Source organism: Tachysurus fulvidraco, chromosome 17, assembly GCF_022655615.1.
Source record: "Tachysurus fulvidraco isolate hzauxx_2018 chromosome 17, HZAU_PFXX_2.0, whole genome shotgun sequence".
Lineage (NCBI taxonomy): Eukaryota > Metazoa > Chordata > Actinopteri > Siluriformes > Bagridae > Tachysurus > Tachysurus fulvidraco.
In genome coordinates, this window is record NC_062534.1 from 9,452,607 (window position 1) to 9,466,891 (window position 14,285).

Sequence of the window (14,285 nt, forward strand, 5' to 3'; positions counted from 1 at the left end):
TGATACCCCAACCTTACCAGAATTGATGTTCCTTAACTCTACCATTTCCTGTATACAGTATGACAGGTTTTTTCCTCGTACTGCATGCCAATCACAACCCCTATATTTCTCTATAGCATAAGCAGAGACAGTACTAGAGCATGGGATGCTCCAGCCTTAGGTATCAGGTGGCAAGGGCAAGCAGGTGATTTAGAGCCACAATGTGTCTGCTCCCTGCAAGGACTACTTTAAAGTGGTGCTCTAAGGTCATTACATTTGTATGGCTCCAGATGCTGCTGTCAGTCCCAAAGCTGACCTGCAGGATGTGGCTGATAGGCCACAATCCTCCCCGGCCCCTTGTGCTGGTAATTGATTTCAGGGCAAATGCCCCAGTAACTGACACACTCAGACCTAAATGCTGGCTGCTTAGGGTCCACCGCTCAGCTAGTGGTGTGCTGTCAACGGTAATTCAATTAGAGACGCAGGAGTGTGACTAACTGCAACCCGTCAACCACTTTTCCATATGTGTGCAGTTTCCACCCCCCCCCCCCCCCCGCCTTTTGTCTGACTTTTAATCTTCATCACTATATACAGACATGGTGAAGCCCACACACACAAAGTGTTTATTGTGATCTTGTATTACATTTTGGTACACAAATACATTAATATCATTCTGCAAAAAGGTTTCAGTCTTTGTTTTTCCTCAGATACTACCCTTAATTCTCTGCTGGAGCTAAATGCATTTACTTTCCACCAAGATGCCATAGAGTTCAGAAGTTCATTATCTCATCACCAACTAAGCAAAGGTTTACACCTTATTAACTTTTTGGCTTTGACATCACTGATCAATAATACAGTGGTCTATCAATGAGTTGTGACACCCCAACATGTCATTCTTCAGCACTTAAGGGCACCATCATAAAACTACTTAATTATCACTTGAAGTTGGCATCAGTAAGACAAGGATAACATGTCCATGTTGAATGCTGCTGTAATATATAGCAAAGTCTCGGGGTTGGAGAGGGTGCAGGGGATGTAGAGAAACTTATTAGGGTGAGGGTTCCAGGCCATTTTAAGCTTAATGACCCAAATACTTAACAAGTGCACAATGACAAGAAGAATTAACAAAACTGAGAGCAAGTGCCATGCATGCATGGCATAATCCTTGAACTGTGTGTGATTGTCTATAAAAGGACTGGGGAAAGCCATTTTCATGAGGTGATTGGACACACATCCCCCATCACAGCAAGCTGAATCAATGCATGTAGCTTCCTGTGTCTGCCAGCTACCTTACTCTTTTTGACAGCTACAAGGCGCAAGGAAAATTTAATGTTTTAACAAGAAAGGAAAGGATTAAATGCCTGCACCATCGTCCATCATAGAGTTCCTTCTGAGAATATCTTCACAGCTATCGTTTCAGAACCTAAGTGCAGGAGGCAGGGGTCTGTGGATCTGTATGTCTGACATAAATTCTAATCTGGGCAGACAGGATCAGTTGATGCCCAGTTTTCGGTGCTAGCACTTTGGTGGAAAATCTTTCATTGAATATACTTAGGCAAAATTTGGTTTCATTTGAAAAAAGAACATACTGAAATTAAGGACAGGAGTCTGGGAAGGAAATCAAATGGAAAAACATACATCTTTCAAATATTTTGATCTTGCTGTATATGTAAATCTCATGTGTTATATAATAATATTTAAAATAATTCATTTCTAATAAGATATTTTATAATAAGATATTTCTAAAAATAATAATATGTACATAATTAATAAGTAATAATCTATAAAATGCTTTAAATACAGTTTAAATACTTTAATACAGTTCTATAGGTCTCATCAAAAACATGGACCTCTTTTTAACAAAGATGGTATGAGAGCTATTAAAGATGATTCAAAATCAGTGTTGCCTAGTTGCTGCAATAATAGTTTCAGGCCTGTCCTACTCCTCAAAGGCAGCATATCAGTCCTCACCTCTGCTTTGAATTAACATCACCATCTGAAAGGATTATAAGTAATGTAATGGCCTAACAACAGGTAATAATATTGTCTGCACCAATGTGCATAATGAACGATTCCGCCCAACTTTGCCATCAGTCAAAGACTCTTGATTAAAATTAGCTGGGATGGGCTTTCTCTAGAAGCCAGAGGTCATGTGTCCAAGTCCTGGTGGGATACATCGGCACACGGGCCTCACTCAGTATCTGAAATTGGTTGCAGCTGAAGCAGATAGGGTGCTCCCTTCATTGCTTGGTAATGATGGCTTGGCATGCGAGTCACTGAGCCTCGCTTCCGACCCAGGTGAGACTTTTGACCTTACATCTGTTTCCTGTTGCAGAGCTAGGGCAGAATGGAAGCTAAGACAGCCAACCAACCCTGTTATGAAAGCCGACCATTTAAGTCACAAGCTTCCAGTCTCAATTCTTCTAGTAGTGGACGAGATGATCTGTGCTGTCAAAGGCACAATAACAAATGATTTGGCAGAAAAAGAGGAAAAGCAGATCAACCGGTTAACAAAAGAGTTATGAATGTTTTCTATTCAAGGAAATTAGATGTATATGAAAAAAGCAAATTTCTTTCTATGAACAAGTTGTATAAGTAATTTAATTATTTTACAAAAACAATAGACAAATATAATACATTTAATAAAAATCCTGGATTATTATTATTTAACATTACAGCATATAAAAAAGGGAAAAACAAAACAAATGTCATTTTCTATGGTGTGCAAATTAGTAATTTGTTAAGATGTTTAAAATTAATTGAATGGTCACAATAATAAATTAGACCAGTAACAGTAAAATCACAATTCTAAGCACAGTAATGTGAAAAAAGATATGTATGAATGCATATAAATAAATAATAATAATAATAATAATAATAATAATAATAATAATAATAATTATTATTATTATTATTATTATTATTATTATTATTAACATTGTTATTATTATTATTGTTATTATTATTATTATTATTATTATTATTATTATTATTATTATTATTATTATTATTGTTGTTGTTGTTATTAATAACAACAACAACAACAACAAAAATAATAATAATAACAACAGCAATAATAATAATAATAACAATGTTAATAATAATAATAATAATAATAATAATAATAATAATAATAATAATAATAATAATAATAATAATAATGAAATTCTGATATAACCATATCAATACAAAACCAATTAGAATCTTTATTGGAAGAACTGTTCAATGCTGATTCATTTGCTGCATACACAAGTCAAAGATTTTTTAAGGTGGAACCGTTCCAAATTAACATTTTTAACACACCCAGTATTTTGTGTGTAATGTTATAAGCAGCATAATCAAATGTATACATTTTATTCACAAATATACATATGCTTAACAAAGTGGCAGGACAAAACAGGCCTTTACAATTCTTGATATGCAACGAAAAGACATGATGAATCTCCTCCTATCCACTGTGTGATGTGCTTGTTCTTTCTCAATAGCGCCATCATGAGGCAAAGGAGATTCTATGCAGAAGCCAGATTCAATGCTTTTCATGAGCCTGTAATTTTCTACCAGCTCAAAGTCACATATAATCCTTACTTCTTCCCCATGTACATAAATGCTGACATTACTCTATTTGGTCTCAGTCTGGTCATCACTGAAAGAGCTTATCCAACAAGCAAACTATTATCAGCACATGTTTTCTGTTAATCTCAACTGTGCGGGTCTGTCTCACAGTGATATTAAAAACATGAAGAGATGTGTGAATGGGTTTTGGCAAATGTGAGACTGTGTGATTCACCTGTTCAGTTGATGTTACACTGGTGCCAACTGCACTAGTCTGTTCTGGAGGCAGCTCCATGTTCTGATCCAACCTGTAAACAAACAAACATGCATGCACACACATACCACTGACATTATTAATGCAGAGAATTAATGCTATACAACACTTAAACTTAATTGTGATCTTAACCTCAGTAAACAAAAGGAAATATTTTGGCTCATTTTTTATTGCAGGATGTCCCAAAAGTGGGATAAATAAAGGGAAACACTTTTTAGCATAACATAACAAAACATTCTCTCTACATGATTGCTATTTCTTTGAAAACACACAGAGACATTTTTCTTTGAAATCTCACACTCTGAAGATGAACTGTAGCTTCCTGGTGTAACTGTAGCTTCCTGTTCCAGCCATGAGAATGATTTTTTGTCCTTTTTTTAGTCCTTTTTTGTCAAAGTCATTCTTAAAGTCTAACTGGGGGGGAAAAAGTATTTGGACACGACAAATTACCAACATTAGTACTTTGTTGCAAGTTGTTGCCAATTATAGGTTTGAGATTAGGTTTTTGCAGAACTGTGGTCAGATTTTGGCCCATTCCTCATGTAAAATGGTCTATTCCCCAAGCAAATGTTAAAATCCTCCAAAATATTTGCAAGGGAATGTTGTAAAAAATCTTAGTAGAAATAATTAAAGTATTATTCCTTACAATACTATAACCAAAGTAAAGTATTAGGCCTTGCAAAATATTACAATTGCTGTCATAAGACATATGTAGGCGATGTTGTAGGCCAAAGATGTTTATTGTAATCATAAACTTAGTAAAAAAAAAACAGATTCGGGGCTGTCAGGCCTAGTCAGTCTGAGCTCTCTAATCAACAGTGTGTGAGGAAGTGAAAATCAAAATACAAAGCAACATTATAACAGCAAGGGCTTAGCAAAAACAGTAATACAACATAACCAATATAATCAAGAACTTTTATCATAGCAAGAAATGAAATGAGGAAACTTGCTCATTGTAGCTGTAAAAAGGATTAATCTTCCACTTTGACCAGGAAGTAAGGCTCCTTTGAGCACATTTGTAATAACAAATACAAAATTGTTATGTAGAATGGAGAAGACCTTGGTTCCCAGACCTTAGCTCATAAGTTGTTATGTAGAATGGAAAAGACCATGGTTCCCAGACCTTAGCTCATAGCGATAACTTGTTATGTAGAATGAAAAAGACACAGACCTAGGTCCTAAGAACTAAGGGGAGGAAAATCCATAAATGGGCATATGGGGAAAAGGTAATGGGAAATAAGGGGAAATTAGGTCAGTGTATTTAGAAAACATACGAGGTGATTCCGGTAAATAAGGTGATATGGCACCTGGGACAAGAAATACTTGGAACCAAAGAGGAGGCTCCTAGGAGCGCCAGGGTATATATTGAGAAGATATCTTGGGCTCGGGGGCGAAGGTGTGTGTGCGCGTGGGTGCGTGTGGGCGCGTGTCCGTGGGCGAAGGTGTGTGTGTCAAATTCTTCTGGCCAGATGAAAGAGGCAGCCCCGCGCGCGTGTGTGTGGTGTGTGTATGTGTGGTGTGTGTGCGCGCGCGTGTGTGTGGTGTGTGTGCATGTGTGGTGTGTGTGTGATGTGTGTACTTGTGTGGTGTGTGTGTGTGGAGGTGTGTGTGTTTTTATTTTTGCAAGAACCTCGCGAGAGTTCTTGTTTTTCTTGATTGATTTTTGCATGACATGCTTTTTTTTGGGGGGGGAGGGTCATTTGTTACTTTCAACTTGGCAATTTCTCTTAAAAATTTGTTGGCTGATTGACCACAATAAAGAAGTTTGCTCATTCTCATCCAGGTCTGAGGAGTTTTCTCAGTGTTTTTGTAGTACTAATAGTTATAGTTTTTAGTAACCAAAAGGCCTAAAAGAAGAGGACACCCTGTGATGTGTCGGCTTGGAGACCGGCTCTGAGTTACGACAGGAACTTATTTCATGGGACTGGCTAGGCCACAGAAATCATTCTTGATTTATTTTGGCTTTATGTTTGGAATTGAGAACTTCCATCTTCTCCCCATATTCAGTGTTTTAGCCGATTATATATATTATAAATTAGATTATTATATATATATATATATATATATATATATATATATATATATATATATATATATATATATATATATATATTTAGATTATATTTTCCTCTACTATGTCCTGGTACAACTCTCTATTCATGTGTCCTTCAATGACATGTAACACCACAGCACAAATTACAGAAATGCCCACCCATATCATGATATTCCCATCTCTGTATTTCATTGTAAATAAGGTGCTCTGTGTTTCTTTCTTAAGAGTTTTGTGTGGAGTGTAGAAATGAACATTACATTTCATTGCTCATTTTTCACCATGCAAATGTTGTTCCTACTACTGTCTTCTGTCTTTCTTATCATTAATCTGAGAGTCTGTTCTGAAATCTTCCATGATTTCTACCGCTTATCCAAACTACCTCGGGTCACGGGGAGCCTGTGCCTCTCAGGCGTCATCGGGCATCAAGGCAGGATAGACCCTGGACGAAGTGCCAACCCATCGCAGGGCACACACACTCTCATTCACTCACGCAATCACACACTACGGACAATTTTCCAGAGATGCCAATCTACCTACCATGCATGTCTTTGGACCGGGGAGGAAACCGGAGAACCCAGAGGAAACCCCCGAGGCACGGGGAGAACATGCAAACTCCACACACACAAGGCGGAGGCGATAATCGAACCCCCAACCCTGGAGGTGTGAGGCAAACGTGCTAACCACTGTGCCCCCCCATGATGCAACTGTTCAGTGAAAATTATTTACAATTATACACATTCTCAAACTAATTGTACTGACAGAATTATATAAAGCACCTTTAGCATAAGTTATACATGCTGCATGAAGTCTTCTCAACTTCCCAACTGCAACATCTTTTATAATAGCACCATGTGCAATTTGCAGCATTTATATCAAGAACATCATATAAACTCCTCTGGTGGTGAACACCTGTATACCTGTTTATTTATCTAATTGTATCTGAGATACCAGACATACTCAAACCAATCGTTCTTGTACAAAGTGCACTTTTTCTTTTATAAAATAATACCGATATCAAAACTAAAAGCTTGCCTGCTATACATTTTTTAAATCAAGCATTAAATTTTTACAATAAAAAAAAAAGCTGCACAAGTCATGCATCCTGGAAGTAGTGTCATGGCTTGGGCTTGCTTGGCTGCTTATGTAAGTGGGGGCGTGCTCAAGTGACAGTTTGTGAATGAAGGGAGGAGCCAGAGGAGGTAAGTAATAAGGATTGCACACATTCAGGGAATTATACTAATGACCCAGAAGAGATCTTGGAGCTATATAAGCATTCCGCATTGGCCTGCCCAGAGAAGCCAACTCATGGCCCAGTAGCTGCCGGGGTACCTGAACCTGAAACCTGATGTGCTGAGCTGGAACACACCAAACTAATAAAATAAATTTCTGTCAATAGTTTGTGCAGTAGGGAGAGATGGTGTGGAAAACTGAAAATATTAGAGGGGAGGCTCTATTGGTGGGGATTCCCACTTGAAGCAGTTGAAAGAAACCCTTGGTACACCTCTGATCAAGTAAGATTAATTGATGACTAGCAAATTGGGAATAAAATCTGAATTTGCTAGTCATCAATTAATCTAAAAAATCTAATCTATAAAAGTATACAGTCAGGTGAAGTTGTGTAACCAGGAATTTCTGAGCAATTCCCCGTTTGGAAATTGGGTTTGTTACGGCAACTCCAAGTCACCAAAACAAGAATACAAAATTAGAGACTAATATGTACAAAATAATATATACAAAAAATGATAAAAAAAAATCTAGGATATTATATAACTATACCTGTAAATGTGTATTGTTGCACAGTGAGATATGTTGTTGCACAGAAAAATTATACAGTCTGTTGGACACAGTTAGAAAGGCTTTGGTGGTTCAAGAGTTGAATGCAATGTCTTTTTGAATTAAAGAATTTCAGTGGTAGCATCACAGTGAATTCACCCTAGGAGAGATCTCACCCACAGAGTGCTTGACTCACCAGGATGCATGAGTGCTCTCAGCTCTTACTGGAGAGCTCTGTCTTTTCTCAGAATAGGATGACCAATGGGTCGTCTATTACTGGTGATGGAAAGTGGTGACACATATGTACAGAGAGCCAGAGTACTCCAGGTGAGTCATCAGTGTTTTGTTTCTTGGACTGATTCGTTCAAAGGAAATATCTTGTCAATATCTTTTCCCACTTGTTGGTGGAGGCAATTATATTGTGTTACACTAGCAGAATCTGCAGTCCCCATAAAGATTTATATATATATATATATATATATATATATATATATATATATATATATATATATATATATATATATATAAAATTTTCATATTATATTAGAATCATATATATATATCATATGAATATATCCCTCCTCCACTGCTCCTCTCTTTCTGCCCATCCCGAGGCATCCAGAAATTGCACCAGCTCCAATAGTCTTCCGTGCGATGAAGATTTTGGACCTCCACTGAGATGAGGCCGACTCTGTGAGAATCCTAGATCTAAATCTAGATCTACCAGCTCCAGTTGGACTCTGCGATACTATAGATGAGATGTGAACTCCATGTGATCTTTTACATGAATACATGTGTCAGACTGTATACTTATAATCACACCCTCCATAGAATTGAAGGAAGAAACCTTGAGTGGAACCCACAGGCTGTGAGAGTATACACTCACCGGCCACTTTATTAGGTACACCTGTCCAACTGCTTGTTAACGCAAATTTCTAAACAGCCCCTCGCATGGCAGCAACTCAATGCATTTAGGCATGTAGACATGGTCAAGATGATCTGCTGCAGTTCAAACCGTCAGAATGGGGAAGAAAGGTGATTTAAGTGACTTTGAACATGGCATGGTTGTTGCTGCCAGACGGGCTGGTCTGAGTATTTCAGAAACTGCTGATTTTTACAGGGATTTTCATGCACAACCATCTCTAGGGTTTACAGAGAATGGTCCGAAAAAGAGAAAATATCCAGTGAGCGGCAGTTCTGTGGGCGCAAATGCCTTGTTGATGACAGAGGTCAGAGGAGAATGGCCAGACTGGTTCGTCCAGTCTCGATTTCTGCTGCGATATTCGGATGGTAGGGTCAGAATTTGGCGTCAACAACATGAAAGCATGGATCCATCCTGCCTTGTATCAAAGGTTCAGGCTGGTGTTGGTGGTGTAATGGTGTGGGGGATATTTTTTGTCACACTTTGGGCCCATTAGTACCAATTGAGCATTGTGTCAACGCCACAGCCTACCTTAGTATGCTGACCATGTCCATCCCTTTATGACCAAGGTGTACCCATCTTCTGATGGCTACTTCCAGCAGGATAACGTGCCATGTCATAAAGCGCGAATCATCTCAGACTGGTTTCTTGAACATTACAATGAGTTCACTGTACTCAAATGGCCTCCACAGTCACCAGATCTCAGTCCAATAGAGCACCTTTGGGATGTGGTGGAACGGGAGATACGCATCATGGATGTGCAGCTGACAAATCTGCAGCAACATGATGCTATCATGTCAATATGGACCAAAATCTCTGAGGAATGTTTCCAGTACCTTGTTGAATGTATGCCATGAAGGATTAAGGCAGTTCTGAAGGCAAAAGGGGGTCCAACCTGGTACTAGTAAGGTGTACCTAATAAAGTGGCTGGTGAGTGTATATACACAGAGAGAGAGAGAGTTTTTAGTCAGAAAACTCTCTGCACATACGGATAATCACAGAGATTACACTTTTTCCCCATTCTAATGTTTGATGCCAACATTCACATTAAAGCTGTATCTGCATGATTTTATGCATTGCAATACTGCTTCAAAATTGGCTATAATTAGATAACTGCACAAATGTGCTGTTGTACAGTTCCTATAAAAGTGGATGGTAAGTGTAAATGAATGATGTAATGAAAATGATTTCAAGAAATAATATATTCATATTTTATTTATTCCAAATTTCAAGCCCCAAATGGTCATCTGCCATATCCCATACACTACAGCTAACTCTTCTTTAAAACCCATGAATCATTTCAAACTGCTCATAATGTTTTTTCACAAGGCAGTGTAACACACTTGGAGAAAAGTGCCTTCTGCCCTATACATACAGGAGTAGACATGTCTGTCTAGCATCCTGGCCATGAATAGCTTTGGCATCAACAATTGAACTCATGATCTCCTGCGCCCGTATCCCTAAAGATTCTGAGAATCCTCTCAGAGAGCTCCTAACTTAACCTAAAAATTCCTTGCCAGGAGTTTTAGCTTAGAAGTGATTCCAGAACATTTTCAGTGAACTCTGAGCAAGGAATGGATGGAAAATCCTATCTTAGTGAGGAGGTGTGGTTGACCCCGTTGCTAGGTATGACTCATCATTTAAAAAGCCGTGATTGGTTGATCCTACAAGTTTGATGAAAATGAACTTTTGGTGATAATGAGCAAAGGACGTACCCTCAAATCAATAAACATAATTATACACTCTAATCTTATGCAGACTGTAATTGTAAATAATATTTCACATTCAAGAAAATATCTGGAAAATGAATAGTAGGGGTTATAGCCTAACATTAGAATCTAAAATATGTGAAAACTTAAGCTCATTACACCCTGTTCAAGTAATGATTCGTGTCTTATTTGCTCATATTAATATCCTAGCTGGCATATTTTGTACTTTCACTCCCATATGGACCCCATTGAAAACAAGATGGCCTATCTCAAGGGGCTGTCCTTAATGAAGTAGAAATTACAACGTTAAACTCAGTGTGGTCTTAACGAGGGTAACACGGCTCAGCTTTTATCAATGTCTGTGATTACTTTCTTCTCCGGTGTAATAGCGTTGTGGCGTCGAGTTGGTGAAGTAATTGCATCTCTAAGGAGATCCACCACAAACATGATTTCTGCACGATCCAATCTGTAGCGTCTCAATAATTCCCTGTCATCCAGTGTTTGCAGGACATCTCTCCTGCCTCCTCTGTTGGCCATTTTGTGCAGCTGCTTAGGGGAACTCCTAAGCCACTAAAAGTCCTCTTCCCTGCTCTTAGCAGATCTCGCCTTAGGAGTGCGCTAGGAATCTTGAGGAATAGCTTTTATATTAACTGGGATTTTCGTGTCACTTTTAGGGGAAATTCTAAGAAAACGTCATGACTCTGAGAATTTTCTTAGAATTTGGCCGCTAGGAGCCACTTTTTGCACTAAAATCCTTTAGGGATACGGGCCCTGATCTCCTGATGGTCTCCCCACTCAGGAGATGCCATGCAGATGAATTCTATTCATAAGGGATTCATTCATTGTAAAAATGGGGTGTAACCATGTCAATAACTATATCTATATTTGGATTTAAAACTGATGTTTGAAAGTTAAAATGGTTATAATAGATGTAATTAAAAATTATATTTGCCACTATGCCACCAGCAATATCAGGAAACATTGCCTATGAAACCATTGCCTATGAAAACACTTTGCGTCATCAACTTAAGTTAACTGGTCCTCATTTATTATTTTGTTTAAATCCCTCTTTTTTCCAAAATATCCACAAGCTTGTTTGCCAAAAGAAACTAATAGGCTTATTAAAAAAACAAACACAAACCTGAAAAGGTAGTTACTAAACATCAATCAATCTTGTAAATGCATCACACTTTGACCCATTCCTTTACCCGTGATCGTCATATCTGATCAGTCACTTAAAAAAAAAGAAATTTAAACAGCTTTCTGTTGGCTCATTACATCCCTACTACATTGCCACACACATTCTCAACCAGAGGTCCAACAAAGTATAGCCAAAAGTATAGTGGAAAGCTTTCTTAGAAATTGAAGGATATTGTAACAGCAATATGTGTATTAAAGCTGTAATGGGAAGATGAAGAAGCATATATTATTATTTATTATATAAAAATGTAAATTCTGGTCTATACATATTTGGAACATGTTTGCTATTTTATCTTTGTGTACCTCAATGTATTTGAAATTAAGTGATCAAGATGTGAAGGAAGTGTAGACATTTAGTTACACTAGACTTTTTAAAGTTGTATTAGATGTTAAGGAATTGCACAGACTCAAATGGAAGAATGTTGACTGTTGCCAATTTCATAGCCAAGGTAAATTAGAGACTCTTCTTTGGAGTTGATTTTGCAGTTTTATTTCACTTGCATTACATGTGGTAATGCAAGAGAAGGAGGTTATCATTAGGATGAAAAAAAACAGTCCTTTTAGAGAGATATTGGAAACAAAATTCTGGAAGATCATGAAAGACAATTAAAGTGGGTGATAGCAGAACTCTTTCCTTGGTAATGAAAAACTGCTTCACAATGTCTAGACAAATAAGGAATACTCTTAAAGAGTTTTCAATCAAAAAAGTCTTCAATCAAAAGACACCTTCACAAATGTAAACAATTTTTTTACCTCAAGATGCAAACCACTGATAATATTCAAGAACAGAAAGGCCAGATTAGACTTTGCTAGAAAGCATCTACAAAAGCCTGCCAAGTAAAGGAATTCTTCTGACAAATTAAACAAAGGTTAACTTTTACCAGAATGATAGGAATAGACAAGTAAAGTTCCAGAAAGGTTCATGATAAAGCATGTATGACTGCCAATGGAACTGGGTAGCTGGTAGTTATTGATAATGTCAGTGCTGATAGAAGTAACAGGATGAATTCTGAAGTGTACAGAACTAGATATCCTGCCCAGATTCAGTCAAATGCTGCATCACAATGCTTCATAGTATACTGCCTTCATAAAACAATTAATGACCCTAAACATACCACAAAATGCAACCCAAGAGCTTCTTAAACCAAAGAAATTTAATGTTCTTAAATGACCATTGTCAGTCACCTGAACTCAATCTAATTGAGCACGCATTTCAACTGCTGAAGGCAAAACTGAATGCAAAAAGACCCACATACATAAAGCAATGGTAGGCATCTGTAGTAAAGACCTGGCAAAGCATTTCAAGGCTCCAGACTTCACACAGGCATTTACTGCAACAAATTTGCAGGAAAGTATTGAACATAAATCACATTTTTAGAATTATGTATGTTAGTCCATTTTTTAAGCCTGTGAAAATCTACAGTACAGTACAGTCTACAATACAATCTTAATTGTTTCTTTTTAATATTTGAATTGTGACAATACTTCTGGCCAAATATCTATGGACCTGACTAAAAATGTGTGTGTAAGTAATGTGAATCTGTTGTCATTATGTTTTTCATTTGTGCAATCTGCACTTCCACTGTTTCAAGCAGGAGCTTAAACGTGTCCAAGAAGAAAGGACACAGGACAACACATTAACTCTCTGTGAATTTGAATAGAAGTAAGACTATGTTATGTAGCGATTTTGGCTCACAAAGCAAGGTAAATATTTATAAGCAACTAAAACGTGTTATAGTGACTTCCAAATATTTTAACCTAAGTTGAAATTAACGGTACTGGAATTAACGTTACACTTATTTGGTCTGTTCGTCCGGCGAACAGGCAGTGTACCTTTATTAATTCTATGAAGGCGGTATCTTCCCGGCCAAGAAAGATTCGCTCTTCTTTTACTGTATACCGTAATTTGAATTAAATTAACTTAATAGAGCATGTAGTTCAGACGAGATATTGCAGGTACCTTAATTTGTGAGCGATACTCAGAGACAAATCACCCGTGGCTCAAAATTATGACATTTAATGAATGAGACAAACACAACATAAAACTAACTACACAAACAAACAAAAGAAATAGAGAAAACGAAAATGAAAATAAAATAAAACAAAAGAAATTAAAATTGGGGAAAGGGAGGAAGAGACTGGAAAGAAGAAACTAATGAAAGGAAGGAAAGGAATGGCAAGCTTAGACTTCAAAATTAATCACACCCTAACTGGGAAATCGTCACAGAACTTAAATTCACCTTAAGATTCAATGAAAGATTCCTACTTAAAATTACGCATCTAAATTGGTTGGTAAAGGAAACGGTTACTTGCATTGGCTTACTGAACAAGAGTCCGGATGCAACAGAGAAATCTCTGAAAAGTCAGTTAGGGTGGGGTCAGACGTTCTTCCAAGTTGTCCTGAAGATCAGAGCAGTTGTCGTTCTTGGAAGTGAAGCTTGCTGGAACTTCTTTGAAGGAAGATGGAGTCGTATTGAAGCTGTTCCGGAAGTCTGACCACGGATTAGTGGTTTTTGTGACAATTTAAAGGTCACGAACTCCACCCATCTTTGGGAAGATGACCAATACTTCGGTCAGGATTTTGAAGGGAAAAAACTCCCTTTGTTTCAGGTGTCTGTGGGCGTGGTTTAGCTATCAAACTTTTAGATGACTTTAAAGTTTGATCCAGGGTGTATTAAGATGGTATGGCGCCTTTCGTGCTCAAATAAAATACACCAGTGCTTGAAAAATAAGTAACCGATAATTTTGTGGTCATTTGGATGCTAAACATGAAGGGTAATGACGGTATGAAGGCAGCGGTACATTACATACATAGATCATTAA

At 37.5% G+C, this 14,285-nt stretch overlaps 1 long non-coding RNA gene across 1 annotated transcript in view; it reads right to left on the reverse strand.

Annotated features, from left to right (window-relative positions):
* Positions 1–592: 592 nt before the first annotated feature.
* LOC113635624 overlaps positions 593–14,285 on the reverse strand; it is a 21,360-nt gene continuing 7,667 nt past the window's right edge. The window contains exons 5-6 of the long non-coding RNA XR_003438868.2: positions 3,767–3,839; positions 593–2,427 (exon numbers count right to left, since the gene is read on the reverse strand). This is a non-coding gene — a long non-coding RNA (uncharacterized LOC113635624). The remainder of the gene's footprint in view (positions 2,428–3,766; positions 3,840–14,285) is intronic.